This window comes from Taudactylus pleione, unplaced genomic scaffold (genome assembly GCF_031769625.1).
Source record: "Taudactylus pleione unplaced genomic scaffold, aTauple2 ptg000366l, whole genome shotgun sequence".
NCBI lineage: Eukaryota > Metazoa > Chordata > Amphibia > Anura > Myobatrachidae > Taudactylus > Taudactylus pleione.
In genome coordinates, this window is record NW_028284767.1 from 1268562 (window position 1) to 1286242 (window position 17681).

Genomic DNA, 17681 nt, shown 5'->3' on the forward strand with positions numbered 1-17681 from the left:
AGCAATCCTGGCTTAGCGTCCGGGTCTGAATCAGGCCCGTAGACCTCATGGCCTCACATCACAAGATCCCCAGGTACGGATCCAGGACCAGAGACCCCGCAGCCACATTCGTGGACGCACTGGCAGTGAAATGGTACTTCAAGCTGGCATATCTCTTTCCTCAGATTTCCCTCCTCCCAAGGGTTCTCAGGAAATTCAAGCAGGAAGGCGGAACAGTGATACTAGTAGCTCCTGCTTGGCCAAGACACCATTGATTCACCGATATATGGAATATATCCATAGACACTCAGTTTCCTCTTCCCCTATGGCCGGATCTGTTAGCGCAGGGTCCCTGCCTGTATCTGGACTTACCCCATCTGTCTTTGACGATGTGGCTCTTGAATCTTCTGTCCTAAGAGCCAAAGGTTTCTCCAGCTGTGATTCAAACAATGCTTAGGGCATGAAAACCTTCCTCTGCCCACATCTATTACAGAGTTTGGCATTCTTTTGGTCAATGGTGTTTCCACAGAAAGTATGACCCTAAGGTTTTTAGGGTTTCTTGGGTACTTTTCTCCAGGCTGCGTTAGACCTCAGTCTCCGCCTGGCCACCCTGAGAGTTTTTGCATTGTCAGTTTGGTTCCAGCAAAGGATTGCTTCCTTGATGGATGTTAGAACTTTTTACAGAGTGTTCTCAGAGTTCAGCCACCCTTTGTCCCACCAGTGGCACCGTGGGATATTTCCTTTGTTCTCAAGGGGCTGCAAGTTCCTCTATTTGAAACTCTGGACTCAGGTTTGAAATGGTTGACCGCGAAGACACTTTTTCTCCTCGCTATCTCTTCTGCACGCAGAGTTTCTGGTTTGGCAGCGCTCACTTGTCACCCCCCCTTTCTGATTTTTCACCAGGATAGAGCTGTTCTACGTACATGGGCGGGTTATCTTCCTAAGGTAGTGTCTCATTTTCATGTGAATGAAGAGATTGTGGTACCAGCTTTTCAGTCTTCAGACTATTCTGTAGGTGAAGCCTCCCTGGATGTGGTTCGCGCTGTCCATATCCATGTTGATCGTACAGACTCTTATAGAAAATCAGACGCTCTTTTTGATTTATATTGTTTTCACAGACAAGGATGGCCACCTAACAAACTCTGGCTTGATGGTTACCTATGACTATCGCTCAGGCTTACACACAGGCTGATTTCTCTGTCCCAAACATGATGACAGCACATTGTACCCGGTCTGTGGGACCATCGTGGGCATTCCGTCGTGGTGCCTCTGCTGAACAATTGTGCAAGGCAGCCACGTGGTCTTCTGTCCACACTTTTCTTAGGTTCTACGCCTTTCATACTTTTGCCTCTCAGGATGCTTCCTTTGGGTGACGGGTTCTTGTTTCTGCTCAGGAGTGTCCCCACCCTTAGGGGAACTGCTTTAGACCATCCCTATAGTATCCCTGTGGATCCCTATGGACCATGAAGAAGAAAATTACAGTTATGGTAGACTTACCTTTGTTAATTCCTTTTCTTCTAGGTCCATAGGGTCCACAGGGTACCCACCCTGATGCACCTGGCTGCATTTGGTCATTTTTCTTTCAGTCACATATTCCCTCTCTTTAACTGTGAGTGTTTCTGGTGTACAATTGTTCTTCCTTCTTCTTTTTCCTTTTTCTGCCTTGGGCTTATTTACTAAACTGAATGCCTGTGGCCAGGGGCGGGGTATATATGGAGGAGGACCTGAGGCATCCTGGGAGCTGAAATATTAACTGTTTGGTGCATGGATCACTCCAACCACATTATCCTCATGGTATCCCTGTGGACCCTATGGACCTTGAAGAAAGCGTTAACAAAGGTAAGTCTGCCATAACTCAAATTTTTTGTATAAAAACTCTGGAGCCTGACAGGTAGTATGATAGGGGAGGAAGTATGACAGGCGAGGCACTGCCTCCTCTGACCATGCGTCCCTGATCTATGCTCCCACTGCTCTATACACATCACTGCTATGCAGAACAGCGGTGTGTGCTTCCATCACCGGGAGACCCTGAAGCCCAAAATTGGGACAGTGTGATAGTCTCAGAAAAATGGGTGAAAGTGTATTGTGCATGTGCTGACTGCCATCGCATTGTACATGCACATTGAACAGAAGCAAATAATGGTTGGGGAGCATTAGTGAATATTTATCCCGCCTCATTAAAAGCTGTGCATGCATGTGAAATATTTATATAAAGAAGTACAGGACTTTCACACTTAATGATTTAAAACTTTATTAGACATTCTTCTACAGTCCTGATTCCATGAGGGAAAACGCTGTACTATAGTGTACCGAATCACTGCTTCTGTCAGTCAATCATCGGGTGGTTATACAGAAAATGCATTGGAAATCAGACAAATGCGCTGTGTAGTTTAGGAAAAGTGACACCTGGTGGACAAAAAGTTGTATTACACATTATCACTTTTTTCCATTGCTATGCTATGTTCCATTACGAAACATTCTGTGTGGCGCGACTCAAAGCGTAGTGTGTGGCGCGAGATGCATGGCGCGCTACATGGCATATGTAGCAACAAACTAGTTGGGTACATCTGTAATTGGGGCCCATAATTCCCAAATGTGTAGGTGAAAATTGAAAAGCCTACTTGGGCATATACTACAGGACAATTAGGAGAACACCATCACCAGACATTGGACCTTTATACCACACTGGTCTCTGGATACCATTGGATGACCCACTTTTTCCACCACTCCTCTGGTTCCTTCAAGGGCTACAACTGTATTGTCTCCACCTATCCTGACCAGACAATCATATGGATACGGCCACCATTGCACAGCAGGTCGATACTACCTTGTTACTCCCCCCGTTAGACTTATTGTTCTTATGGGTCTCATTTCCAAACAGAGGTATTTATGCTAAGTCCTCATTCAAGAACCCTTATTGCATAGGTAAATATTTACCAGTAACCACAATTGCGCCACAGTCCATCATAGTTCATCAGATGTCTGCTTAATTTGCCTTTTGTCATCAATACACACAGTGATTACCAATGTGGTTTTAAATCATTTAATTTGGAGTTGTGCACTTGTATCTCTTTTTTCACAGGTAGCACCTCCAAATATATATATATATATATATATATATACATAAAATGTTCAGGGTGTGTAGTCTGAGGCCCATTTTCTATATAGGTTCTGAATGTCGACAGTCAGAATTTCGACATGGGCTTTAAGTCGACAACCAATATGTCCACATTCAAAAATCACTGGTTCAACCGGTTGTCCTTCATTGGACCACTTTTGGTAGGTAATAACCACTGCATACCTGGGAACACCCCACAAGACCTGCCGTTTTGGGGATGCTCTGACCCAGTCATCTAGCCATCACAATTTTGCTTAGATCCTTATGCTTGCCCAATTGCCATGCTTCCAACACATCACTATGGCTGCACAGACTGTCTGTCTGATTATCTAACTACCTGTCAAATAATTATTGAGCATTTGGAGACGTACAGACATGGACTGTTCTATCTGAGATTCCTGTGTTCTTATACACACAGCTACTTCTATTCTATACATCTTGCAAAATTCAATGAAAATATATTCTACATCCACATTATTGGGGCTGTAATATGAGTTAACTGTAGTAGGTGCTGAGATATAGCCCAGTATTGTGATGACATCCTCCCCATTAGACTCTAATGCAGAAATAATACTATGCTCAACCCCTATGTTGTACCAAATGTGTGTTTTGATATTAATGTCAAGATAGGCACACATGGGTAAAGCATGTAAACTTTACTTGAGGTATATAGGTACATAGATGCAGTACAAACGAAACAAATGTGGAGTGTACGACTCCTAAATCAACTGATGCACTCTTGTAGCAATGAACTGGAATTAATACATTAATGTTGTTAAGGGTGGACCGCGGCCTCCCACTAGTTCCCTTATGTTAAATGTCAATATGGTGCACTTTATTCGCAGGTCAGCCTTGGAGGCTTGAGTCGTCTTTGGGGCAGGGGATAGGAGCTGGGCCATTTGAGCAGGTAACAGTTTAATGCCCAGTCCAGAGTCCCTAAGTAATGAACTGACCAGTGGTCCATCTTTATGAAGGCATCCCCCAGAGCCTGTGACTCATCAGTAGTACAGAAACAGCATAGGTCGGTGATGACACCGGATTGGGTTTGTGTGGAACCTTACGCCGGGCACCCCCTCCACTTTAGAGATTCACCTGCTGTCTCTCGCCTCACTCTGCTCCTTCTTCCTCCTTCTGTCTCAGGAAGCAGGGAGTGGTACACGTTGCTAGATGCAGCTTCGGCGTCTCCATTTTCCTGTGCTTCTGAGTCATGCGACTGGACTTCAGTGATGGTGATTGCGGCTTACTGTAGTTGATGCTCAGCGTATCAGGTGTAGGATTGATTAGTGTTCTGTCAGTCCCAACGCGTTAAATCCCTGGTGGGGCCTGGCTGTGACGCATGCACAATCCATGCTCAACTGCGTGAACATCAGAATAACATTTAACTCTGCATCAGGCCGATTATTTCACCAGACTGAAGAAGCTTCATTACCATCACTTTAATTTAATAAAAATGTTCTTGTTTTCACCTCAAATACCATTCTGTTTAGCATCATTTATGTCTTAAAGTAGTGTGCCAATGTATTTATAATATGTGGTAGTTTTGTATCTTTGTAAAGTTGCTTTTTTGCTTGCTGTCTGCAATGATGGGAGATTCAAATAATACATTGTATTCTTTAAACATATCTAATTATAGAGGAAGCTCTGCCAATTGGATAATTACTCACACCAATCAATTACAATACATTTTATTAATACATAAAAATATGGCCATATCATAAACACAATAAAATAACACAAATATCACCAATATCACATGAATATATAAAAAATGGATTAGGCTGATTCTGAGCGTTTTTATCTTTGAGCAGCAAAATTGGAACAATCAAAACCTAAAGGATTCAATATTGTGTAGTAGTCCTCCACACTACATAATATATATATATATATATATATATATATATATATACATACACACATATATATACACACACACACACACACCATAACAAAAATATATAGATAAAAATATTTATATAAATAATAAGAAACAGAATAAATATAATTACATCAGAAATGCACATATAAATATAGGAGAGTATACTGTGATCATAAATTGGAAACCACGTGGATAAGGGGTGCACTAAAATGATTACCACCAAAATCATGCTATATGCACACTAAATTCTATATAGAAAGTGGTCTGTGGAGTCATTGAGTCCTCCTGAACTAGTTTTAAGACTGTAGATCCAAAAGGCCTCTCTTCTACATAATCGATTGTACCTACAGTCAGGTGCATAAATATTGGAACATTGACAGAATTTTCATATTTTGGCCTCTATTCACCACCACAATGGCTTTGAAATGAAACAAACAGGATGTGCTTTAACTGCAGACTTTCAGATTTAATTTGAGGGTAATTACATCCAAATCAGGTAAACGGTGTAGGAGTTACAACGGTTTCTATATGTGCCTCCCACTTTTTAAGGGCCAAAAGTAATGGGACTATCAACTTAAAAGCTATTTCATGGACAGGTGTGGGCTATTCCCTCGTTATTTAATTAAGCAGGTAAAAAGTCTGGAGTTGATTCTAGGTGTGACATTTGCATTTGGAATCAGTTGCTGTCGACTCTCAATATGAGATCCAAAGAGCTGTCACTATCAGTGAAGCAAGCCATCATTAGGCTGATAAATCAAAACAAACCCATCAGAGAGATAGCAAAAACATTAGGTGTGGCCAAATCAACTGTTTGGAACATTCTTAAAAAGAAAGAACGCACCGGAGAGCTCAGCAACACCAAAAGACCACGGAAAACAACTTTGGTGGATGACAGAAGAATTATTTCCCTGGTGAAGAAAAACCCCTTCACAACAGTTGGCCAAATCAAGAACACTCTCCAGGAGGTAGGTGTATATGTGTCAAAGTCAACAATCAAGAGAAGACTTCACAAGAGTGAATATAGAGGGTTCACCACAAGTTGTAAACCATTGGTGAGCCACAAAAACAGGAAGACCAGATTAGAGTTTGCCAAACATCATCTAAAAAAGCCATTACAGTTCTGGAACAACATCCTATGGACAGATGAGACAAAGATCAACTTGTACCAGAGTGATGGGAAGAGAAGAGTATGGAGAAGGAAAGGAACTGCTCATGATCCAAAACATACCACCTCATCAGTGAAGCATGGTGGTGGTAGTGTCATGGCATGGGCATGTATGGCTGCCAATGGAACTGGTTCCCTTGTATTTATTGATGATGTGACTGCTGACAAAAGCAGCAGAATTAATTCTGAAGTGTTTCGGGCAATATATGCTAATATTCAGTCAAATACTTCAGAACTCATTGGACGGCGCTTCACAGTGCAGATGGACAATGACCCAAAGCATACTGCAAAAGCAACCAAAGAGTTTTTTAAGGCTAAAAAGTGGAATGTTATGCAATGGCCAAGTCAATCCCCTGACCTGAATCCGATTGAGCATGCATTTCACTTGATGAAGACAAAACTGAAGGGAAAATGCCCCAAGAACAAGCAGGAACTGAAGACATTTGCAGTAGAGGCCTGGCAGAGCGTCACCAGCGATGAAACCCAGCGTCTGGTGATGTCTATGCGTTCCAGACTTCAGGCTGTAATTGCCTGCAAAGGATTTGCAACAAAGTATTAAAAAGTGAAAGTTAGATTTAGGATTGTTTAGTTTTTCCCATTACTTTTGGCCCCTTAAAAAGTGGGAGGCACATATAGAAACCGTTGTAATTCCTACACCGTTCACCTGATTTGGATGTAATTACCCTCAAATTAAATCTGAAAGTCTGCAGTTAAAGCACACCTTGTTTGTTTCATTTCAGGCCAAAATATGAAAATTCTGCAAATGTCCCAATATTTATGCACCTGACTGTATCGCCACCCCTCATAGTACTCTTAACCCGTTCAATTGCTTTTATTTTGATTTTATCAATACTACCTTTCTGACATTCTGCAATATGTCTGTATAGAAAATGTGTTCTAGAGTTCATGAGTTAGTTTCTCTTATGCTCCATAAATCTAATATGCAACTTTCTGGTGGTGCAGCCCATAGAGACTTAGCAAACTTTGTTTTCTTATGCCCATAGCTATTTGCTTCCATTTTTACCAAGGAACTAAAAGTACTGCTATATTATCCTGAATACATAAAGTGTATATTGATAAAGCTTACTAGGACTTTGTATACCTGTGACTATCTAAGTGCGGAATTGTTATTAGACACAATACAGATAATTAGCCACCTACATAATAGGGTGGTTATTTTTCTAAATGTGACCCACAGGAAAATTAAAAACTGAGTGGCTTTAAGGCAACAGAGTGTTCAGATGTTAAGTGTGCATATACAAAGGAGTGTGGAGTACTACTACACAATATTGAATCTTTTAGGTTTTGATTGTTTCATTTTGCTGCTCAAAAGATAAAAACGCTCAGAATCAGCCTGATCCATTTTTATATATTCATGTGATATTGGTGATGTTTGTGTTATTTTATTGTGTTTATATGGCCATATTTTTAAGTATTAATAAAATGTATTGTAATTGATTGGTGTGAGTAATTATTGAACTGTCAGCGCTTCCTATATAATTACATAATTTATTTTTTTAGTTCTAAGAGGTGTGGCAATTGCCTCTATTAGGAAGCTGCAGCAATAATTGGATAGAGGAATTATCTTATCCATACATTTTTAGGCGCCAGGGTGTATTTTTTTTTATTCTTTAAACACCACACTAATATTCCAATATACAGTACTTACTAAATAACATGTTATCGTATATATGATACACATCATTATTTGTATTCAGTCACTCACATCAGTCCCTGCTCCAGCAGAGCTTACAATCTATATTTTCTACCACATGAACATGTACACAGTAGGGTAACCATTGACAGAACTCAATTAATCCAATTAGTATACCTATAACATAGATTATGCAATACAACATACTGGGACTACTAGCAGATGATAGCTTGAAGTTCACCATTAGTCTGTGTCTTATGTTCTCTCTTTCTCTCAAATTTGGGTACAGTGAATGATCCTGGAGTTTGGAGCAAAGACCCTCCTGATGGACAGCTAACATGTAGGATATCTTATTAAATGACCCCCCCCTCCCATCCCCAGTTCCATTTTGCCTCTTAGGGCTTGATTCAGCAAGGATCTCATCTGCGATTGCAATAGCGATTACGCATGCAGTCTCACTGCGATAATATGCTAAGCCACTGCGATCGCTATGCAGCTGCAGCAGCACAATATAAGGACGCCCACCTTACCTTAAACACATCTGTAATACCTTGCAAGACTCCAAAACCATCGGTAACATCGAGTACCATCGCAGCCTCACGCACACTTGCACAAAGTCAGACCTTACTCAGAAATTGCTAACCTTCCGGTACTTAGTGAGAGCACAGGCTGCATATGGAATTGTAATGGAACATCTAAGCACGCCCCTGCAACGCCATTCAAATGCACTGGCATGTCTGCGTTTCGCTGACCACCGTGTCACCACCCCCAAATGGTACTTTCTGTCAATCACTCTGCAATGGGTCTGCATAGCCACTGCGATCGTAGTTCTGATTGCAGTGGCTGGTTCACGCACTGTGATGCATGCATAGTACGCAGCAATCGGCCGATTACGTGCGTAATTGCAGTTGCGTTCCTTGCTGAATCAGGCCCCAAGTTCAGTAGGAAGACACAGAAGTGATAAAATAATTAATTGGTTTCAACATATAAAGTTGTCTCAATACGGAACAAGCAAAGTAACATGTGTAAATATATGGACCTTAAGTCTAGCTATGTATGAGGAGTGATGGAAAAAGTAAAAATACATATGAATCAATGTTTGTTGTATAGTACATTTGGCTTAATGAATGTCAGGAAAACTAAGAGAAAATTAAAGCTACTGTTCCCGGTGGAACGAGATAAGGTTCTTGGATACAGAAGGTTAATTAAGCCACACAAACCAGTATCTTCAAAAAAGATATAATTTATTACAATAGATAACAAGATATGGAAGAATAATAGTTACTTAGCTTCGGAATACAAGATGGTTACTCGATCCAGGAGCCTCCTCTCAGAATAGAGCTGGAACGAACAATGGCCCTCATTCAGAGCCGTACGCTCTGAGCAGAGCGCACGCTCTGAATGAGGGCCGGGCTCCATTTTCATGGAGCGTCCTCCTGGACGCTCGTATAGCTGTGGGTCACCACCCACAGGCTATACGAGCGTGCATTTTGATGGCCGCGATGGTCGTGACCATCGCGACCATCGAAATTGCGAGCCGGAGCCTGCGGTTGAGGTTTTCAACCGCAAGCTCCGGAGTGATTTTGGCTCTATTAGAGCCAAAATCACTCCCACTGACATCACTAGTGATGTCAGTGGGCCGGCTTCTGACGGGAGGCGTTCCCGTGGGAACGCCCCCGTCAGGGAGGCACGCCCCCGGCACGCCCACCAAAGGGGGCGTGCTGTCAATCAACATTGACAGCACGCCCCCTTTGATCGGACACAACGAGCGAAGGAAAGTCCTTCGCTCGTCGTGTCTGGCGCATGCGCACGACGGAGCTCCCTCCGTCGTGCGCATGCTCAGTGCAGACCATCGACCCACTTGCGAGCGGACAGCCGCTCGCGAGTGGGTCTGAATCAGGCCCAATATCCTGGCCACCAGCTGCAGTCTCTGGTCCAGGCATAGGGCAGGCCACTGGAAGCTCCTTTGTTCTTCGTTTATATAGTATCCTACTTGCATACCCATCTAACTCTTACTAATATGGGCATAAACCTACTTCAAACTACTCAATTGGTTAACTACTGATAAGGACTTTCTAAAACTTAACGCAAGCGAACATCGCAGTAGACAACGCCTTGTGGATTTATGGCCTGTCTGCTTTCCACATTCCTGTACCATTTCATGCCTGATACACCACTTCATGTCTGATACACACATAAGAACCATGAATAGAAATGGCTGTCAGTAGCCATTTTGCTATCCCAATACAATCCACCCTTTATATGTGAATAATAATAAACTCAGTTCAGTTCAATTAAATCTTGAAAAAGTTTTGAGAATATTGGTGAGTGTGGATCCAACCAATATAAGGCACAAGTTCAGTTTTGCAGAATACACACAGATGTATGTAATGGCTGTGCCATCAGATCTTGTAACAGTTGTCCTCCTGGACTCTCTCTTCTGTATAAGAAATCACTCTCAGGCCATCGCCATCTTAGACACATCTCCAGCGACGTTCTCTCACCTCCTGCTCCAACCATCAGCCTGTTGGCTTAAACAAAGAAACAGTGTGAGATAAACCATAACAAAATAAGCATTTACTTATCCTGCAGCAATTATCTATTACACCTGTCTCTATTCTCTTCCTACTAAACATTTACAATAACCTTATCATAAGTGTTTGTGTCTGTGCACCAGATATCTTACTTTAAAAGTTCAACCTTTTACCACCCTCCGGTTAACAAAACATATGTACTGTATACAGCCTGCTCTAAAAACCCAACATTGTATATATGAACATTCCTGTTTCCAAAACAACACATCCACTCATTCAATCATACTGTTGTCAGTTTTGTGAATAGTATGAAGCATAGAAAACCCAATATACTCCATGTTATTTCTGTAAAATGGGTGTCTTTGTCTGCTTGAATCTTCTCAGACATCCCATAATATCAACAAATCAGTCTGTGTCACATCTCTTCAGGAAAGTCTCTTATCTTGTATCACTCTGCTTGAGACAACTTCACTCCTGAATTACAGTATTTTGTAGCTGTTCAGTACAACACTCGTTCTACATCTTCTTGGTGGCAAACGATGAATTCAAACTGCCAGACTTGTGCAGTTATTTCACAGTATATGAGGCCTTTATCAGTAACAAGCAAGGTAGGCCACATTTCCAGCTGTTGGCAAATGTAACAGGTTTTTACAATGTCACTGACCATGGTTTGTATGTAAGAAATCCCTTTGATTTGAGCTTGCTCGAATGCAGCTTCAGCTCCGTCATGGCTTAACAGTTCTCCTAGCATCATCAGTGGTCTTTGCGGTGAATTGCACACCATGTTCTGTGCTCAGTTCACTTGTGCACACACCATTGAAGCTGTAGGTGTGTGCATCAGCATGTCCCACGTCGTTCTTCCAGCTTTGGACAGCAGCCCATATAGACTGTGTGTCAAATGTCCATTTCTCAGTGTGAAGACTTACAGGGCATGCAGTCTTGTCAGTGACTTGGAAAACAGTCATAAATGCAACAAGTTCTCTAGTCCCTTCTTCTGGAGGTTGGCTGTCAGCGTGTAAAGATAGCTGCTTTGCTTCAGCAATTGTCCACAACAGTCCTGTGTGGGTGCAGGTAGCACCATAGTCCATGAACCAATAATGCTCTCTGTCTTGGAAATCTTCCCACCACTGTGGAGCTGTGATCATAAAGAAATCCAGTACGGACAGTTCAAACATTCGTTTAAATTTTACTCGGCCAGCAAGTAGCGCTTTAATCTCCTCAATTAGCATGAAAGTCTCTGCCGTTGTCGTTAGCAACTGTGTGTCTTTCAGCTGCTTCAAGACCTTTGGCTGGTAAGGCTTTGTAAGGAAATACACTGGGATGCGAATTTCATTACCAAACACAAAATCTGCACCTATGTCACAAAATATTCCCACAGTCAGTGTCTCTGTACTGCATGTATGCCCCTTGTGGTTGGTCAGTGTATACCCACCAACCCCTCCTTCACAATGAGCAAGTAAAGCATGAACATCATTGGCAATGGATGTTTTATCAGAAAACACATCTTGTTCACTTTTTGCAGTTTTAAACTCAACAATGACTCGTTGATCATGCCATGTAAAAGTAATGTCATAGGGGGAGTCTTCAGTCTCAGGGGTATGGTCTATAACTGCAATCCTGCCTAATCCCCACCCCTTGCATTTTGTCTCATTGGGCAAGGCAAAAGGCATCACCACCACCCCTTCACTCAGCAACACCCCTCTCAATGGCCATGCAAACACATCTTTTTTTTCAATCAGTTCACATTGCATAGCAAACGGGACACTCCTTGACAAGTCAGACATACCATCATTCACCTTAAGAGTATCACTAACCAATGGCATGTTATCAGAAGCCTCATTTGCATTCAATTTTGACTCTGATTTCTGGACATATTCTTTGCATTCATGGGTTTCAACATTTTGTTCACATGTTGTCAAATCATAAGACATATCTATCACACAACTCCTCTGATCAAACACAATTTCTGTTTCAAATTCTTTCTGACACACTTCTCTGTGTACCTCAAACTCACTAATTTCTACTTTCTGTGTGTAATAAATCAGCACTTATTTCTGTGCTAGCTGACATCTCAACTCTTACTTGTGAAGATTCACTCCCCCTCCCTATGGAATTTCTGGGACAATGTGAATTCAGGCTTACTCTCTCTGTCTGTGAGACAGGCTTTCTTATCACTGCATTCTTCTCAACAGATTTTACACTTCTTTCAGCATATATTGGTCTACGCAAAATGTCACTATTTTTACTTTTATCAATACCAGGCAGTGAAAAACCAACATTATGCTTTTTCTGGAAATCAGCCAGCTGAAATCCCAATTCATTTTTCAACATATTTGCAAATTTCTTGAAAATCTTAAAATGCATTATTCTTGTTTGTTTCAACAACACAAACACAGTAAACAGACAACATACAGATATACTGTGACGTACAGTATACACTCTGTGACTGATCAGGTCACACCTCCCTCATTCACTTATGAGACAGAGGATTTTTTACATGGGTTTGCACAACCCTGCATTTGCACAGCAATGCTAAAACAATCGACTACATATTCCAAGCAGATTTATGACTATTAACTCTCTGTATCCCACTTCTGACACCACTTTAATGTTCCCGGTGGAACGAGATAAGGTTCTTGGATACAGAAGGTTAATTAAGCCACACAAACCAGTATCTTGAAAAAAGATATAATTTATTACAACAGATAACAAGATATGGAAGAATAATAGTTACTTAGCTTCGGAATATAAAATGGTTACACGATCCAGGAGCCTCCTCTCAGAATAGAGCTGGAACGAACAATATCCTGGCCACCAGCTGCAGTCTCTGGTCCAGGCATAGGGCAGGCCACTGGCAGCTTCTTTGCTTATATAGTATCCTACTTGCATACCAATCTAACTCACTAATATGGGCATAAACCTACTTCAAACTACTCTATTGGTTAACTACTGATAAGGACTTTCTAAAACTTAACGCAAGCATACATCGCTGTAGACAACGCCTTGTGGATTTATGGCCTGTCTGCTTTCCACATTCCTGTACCATTTCATGCCTGATACACCACTTCATGTCTGATACACACATAAGAACCATGAATAGAAATGGTTGTCAGTAGCCATTTTGCTATCCCAATACAGCTACGTATGCAGGAGCGTATTAGAACTATAAATCATGGTATACTGACACACAGTTTGCCAAGATATTTTCTTGGTGCCCTTAGTAAGTATCCATCATCCATCGAGTTTTGGAAGTGATCTTGCCTAAACGAAGAGATAAGGCAGAACATTGGACATGTCCAGATATGACTCAGTCTCGATAAATACAGTCAGGTGCATAAATATTGGGACATTGACAGAATTTTCATATTTTGGCCTCTATTCACCACCACAATGGCTTTGAAATGAAACAAACAGGATGTGCTTTAACTGCAGACTTTCAGATTTAATTTGAGGGTAATTACATCCAAATCAGGTAAACAGTGTAGGAATTACAATGGTTTCTATATGTGCCTCCCACTTTTTAAGGGGCCAAAAGTAATGGGACAAACTAAATAATCCTAAATCTAACTTTCACTTTTTAATACTTTGTTGCAAATCCTTTGCAGGCAATTACAGCCTGAAGTCTGGAACACATAGACCTCACCAGACGCTGGGTTTCATCCCTGGTGATGCTCTGCCAGGCCTCTACTGCAAATGTCTTCAGTTCCTGCTTGTTCTTGGGGCATTTTCCCTTCAGTTTTGTCTTCATCAAGTGAAATGCATGCTCAATCGGATTCAGGTCAGGGGATTGACTTGGCCATTGCATAACATTCCACTTTTTAGCCTTAAAAAACTCTTTGGTTGCTTTTGCAGTATGCTTCGGGTCATTGTCCATCTGCACTGTGAAGCGCCGTCCAATGAGTTCTGAAGTATTTGACTGAATATGAGCATATATTGCCTGAAACACTTCAGATTTCATTCTGCTGCTTTTGTCAGCAGTCACATCATCAATAAATACAAGGGAACCAGTTCCATTGGCAGCCATACATGCCCACGCCATTACACTACCACCACCATGCTTCACTGATGAGGTGGTATGTTTTGGATCATGAACAGTTCCTTTCCTTCTCCATACTCTTCTCTTCCCATCACTCTGGTACAAGTTGATCTTTGTCTCATCTGTCCATAGGATGTTGTTCCAGAACTGTAATGGCTTTTTTAGATGTTGTTTGTCAAACTCTAATCTGGTCTTCCTGTTTTTGTGACTCACCAATGGTTTACATCTTGTGGTGAACCCTCTATATTCACTCTTGTGAAGTCTTCTCTTGATTGTTGACTTTGACACATATACACCTACCTCCTGGAGAGTGTTCTTGATTTGGTCAACTGTTGTGAAGGAGTTTTTCTTCACCAGGGAAATAATTCTTCTGTCATCCACCACAGTTGTTTTCCGTGGTCTTCCGGGTCTTTTGGTGTTGCTGAGCTCTCCGGTGCATTCTTTCTTTTTAAGAATGTTCCAAACAGTTGATTTGGCCACACCTAATGTTTTTGCTATCTCTGATGGGTTTGTTTTGATTTTCCAGCCTAATGATGGCTTGCTTCACTGATAGTGACGGCTCTTTGGATCTCATATTGAGAGTCGACAGCATATGATTCGAAATGCAGAGGTCACACCTAGAATCAACTCCAGACCTTTTACCTGCTTAATTGATAATGAAATAACGAGGGAATAGCCCATACCTGTCCATGAAATAGCTTTTGAGTTGAAAGTCCCATTACTTTTGGCCCCTTAAAAAGTGGGAGGCACATATAGAAACAGTTGTAATTCCTACACCGTTCACCTGATTTGGATGTAATTACCCTCAAATTAAATCTGAAAGTCTGCAGTTAAAGCACATCTTGTTTGTTTAATTTCAAAGCCATTGTGGTGGTGAATAGAGGCCAAAATATGAAAATTCTGTCAATGTCCCAATATTTATGCACCTGACTGTATGTTGATACCAAATGGTTTAAGGCATAGACACAATGGGGCTGATTGCTGCTAATGGCTACATAGCCTGAATCTCGTTGGATCCGACAACTCGCAGGCTATTACATATGAACCATTTTTTTTTAACGTACCCATGAAATTGTCTTTTATAGACTGCAACACCTGATCATGTAATGTGCTATGGGCGCTTCCTTGTTTTATTTTGTATTTTAGATCCTAATCCAGTTTTCAATGGCTATGGACTGTGACAGGGTTGAAATAGTTAGTGTTAATTCTCTGCGCAGAAATGGTTTTTCTGATGTGCAGTAATAGATAATATCTACATGTATAGATATCAAGCTTGGTGCTGCTAAAATATATAAAAACAATCCAAATCCTGCTGGCACTGGGCTCACAGCATGTCCGGAGACTCACTGTATGTGTGGCATCTTAGACTTACTCAGAAGGCTGATGGCCACCTGATCTGCATTCGATGTTTCCAGTTTTGTGCGTGAGCGGCTGATGTGAGATGCTTTCAATGGGCGTCTCTAAGCACTGGGCGGCAATTAGCATATCTTCGCAGCTATGTATTGTGCAAAATTGCAGCTGCGATTACATTAGCGTACATCTCTGAATCAGGTCCTTAGCACACAATGTATGAACAACGTCCTATCTCTTGAAAAGCCAGGGGTACAGATAAAAGTAAGCAACTTTCACTAGAATTCCGCACCATCGGTACTAATTACTTGACCTTGCAGCCAAACTCCCTTGTTTTTAAAGAACATTAATCCTATACCATTGATGGAATCTTCATTTGGTCCTTCTAGTGGTACTACTGACCCACCTACAGTATGTACCCAACCATCACCAACATCAGTGCCATGAAGCTTCCGGGGAAGCCAAAGCAGCTACATCAAGACAAGCACTGGCATGTGGTTGCATGACTGCTGGGACTGGCTACCCCTGCAAGCTGGTGCTCTCCACCAGACCTAACAGCAGTGCACCTGCCAAAGTTACCATCCTTGAGTCATTGATGAGTAATAGCGGAAGTCTTATCTTCTGCTACTCCAGGAATGTTAAATAGTGTTGCAGCTGGGACTCACAGGATCTCGCAGATTCCTTCTGAGTTATCCCTGAGGTGCTGCAGATTGTAAACTGAAGACAAACTATCTGGATCTGCTTTGCTGAACTGTGATTCTAAGCTGGCTCCGCCTGTCTATATTGTAAGAACTCTTGCCATTTTCAGAATCAAATTTGTTTTTGACAAGATTAAGGCATCTGGGTCTTTCTTGACACACAAATCATCACGGATTGTAGGATTTTCCTGCCATTTTGTATTCAGCAAGACATCATTGCATAGTACTGCCCTGCCCCTTATAGCAGTTTTGATATTAGAGTGTTGGGGGCAATAAGACCTTCTACTGTTCTGCGAGTGGTTGCCTGATCTTCACACAGGAGGAAAGTGGCCAGTGATAACTTGATAATCTAACCCTACTCTTCTCTTCCACAGGATTATCCGAGAGCCATTTGAGATAACCTTGCCTGTATATCGCTTTGCACAAATGAGCAAAGACAAGAAAATCCTAGGAGAAATTATGAGGAGTAGAAGACAAGCCCCAACGTCTGCATATATGCCAGTTTGTAACTCTATCTGCTGCTTCCTGCATGGATGATGCCCCACAACCACCTTCCACTACCCATTTTAGTACTTCCAGTGTATCCTCACTGGCAGATGATCCAGCCTGCAGTTTCACAGTCTCAACACCTTCAGATATGACTGAAGCTCTCCAGCTCCTCTGGACTCTGCCTACTAAACAGGGCTTGCCTTCCAAAAAGGACTTTTAACTGTTGCAAGTAATATTTCAAGAAACATTGTGTTCTGAGGTTGTCAACTTCCCACTAAACTGTCAGTACTGGTGGGTAGTCAGGAGGCTTCCTATGAATATCAAAACAAATTATGAGATACTGTGGACTAACAAAATAGAAGCTGAGAGCTCCGCTTCTCGAAAACTGATGTGCTTGAAGATGAATCATAAATCCTACCTGTCCCAGACCACTGTAGCAGAATTAATAAAGGTGAGGGTTGACCTGACAAAAGTAAATTTGATTTCCATAAGTGTTGTAACAGTTTCTTTAGGTGGGGGAGCAAACCCGGTAAGATGTTGAGGCAGGCCTTACAAGCCCATAGAACAGCTGAATATATTCATACTATAAGAGATGGTACAGAGAAAAAAGTGCCATTCAGCAGCAGACAATGAGTCACCCTTTCAGGCCTATTATTCCAAACTTTATAATCTCTCGCACAACTTCCCCCAAGATGTGGCGCATACACTGCTTGACATTTCATCTGAACTGCAAGACGTGCAATATCCCACTCTTAACCCTCCGTGAACCAGGTGGAAAACAT

The 17681-nt window shown here is 41.7% G+C and overlaps 1 long non-coding RNA gene across 1 annotated transcript in view; it reads right to left on the reverse strand.

The window, feature by feature from the left end:
- Window positions 1–9622: 9622 nt before the first annotated feature.
- Window positions 9623–17681, reverse strand: part of LOC148508419 (uncharacterized) — a 34130-nt gene continuing 26071 nt past the window's right edge. Inside the window, exon 3 of the long non-coding RNA XR_015869584.1 lies at window positions 9623–10323. This is a non-coding gene — a long non-coding RNA (uncharacterized LOC148508419). The remainder of the gene's footprint in view (window positions 10324–17681) is intronic.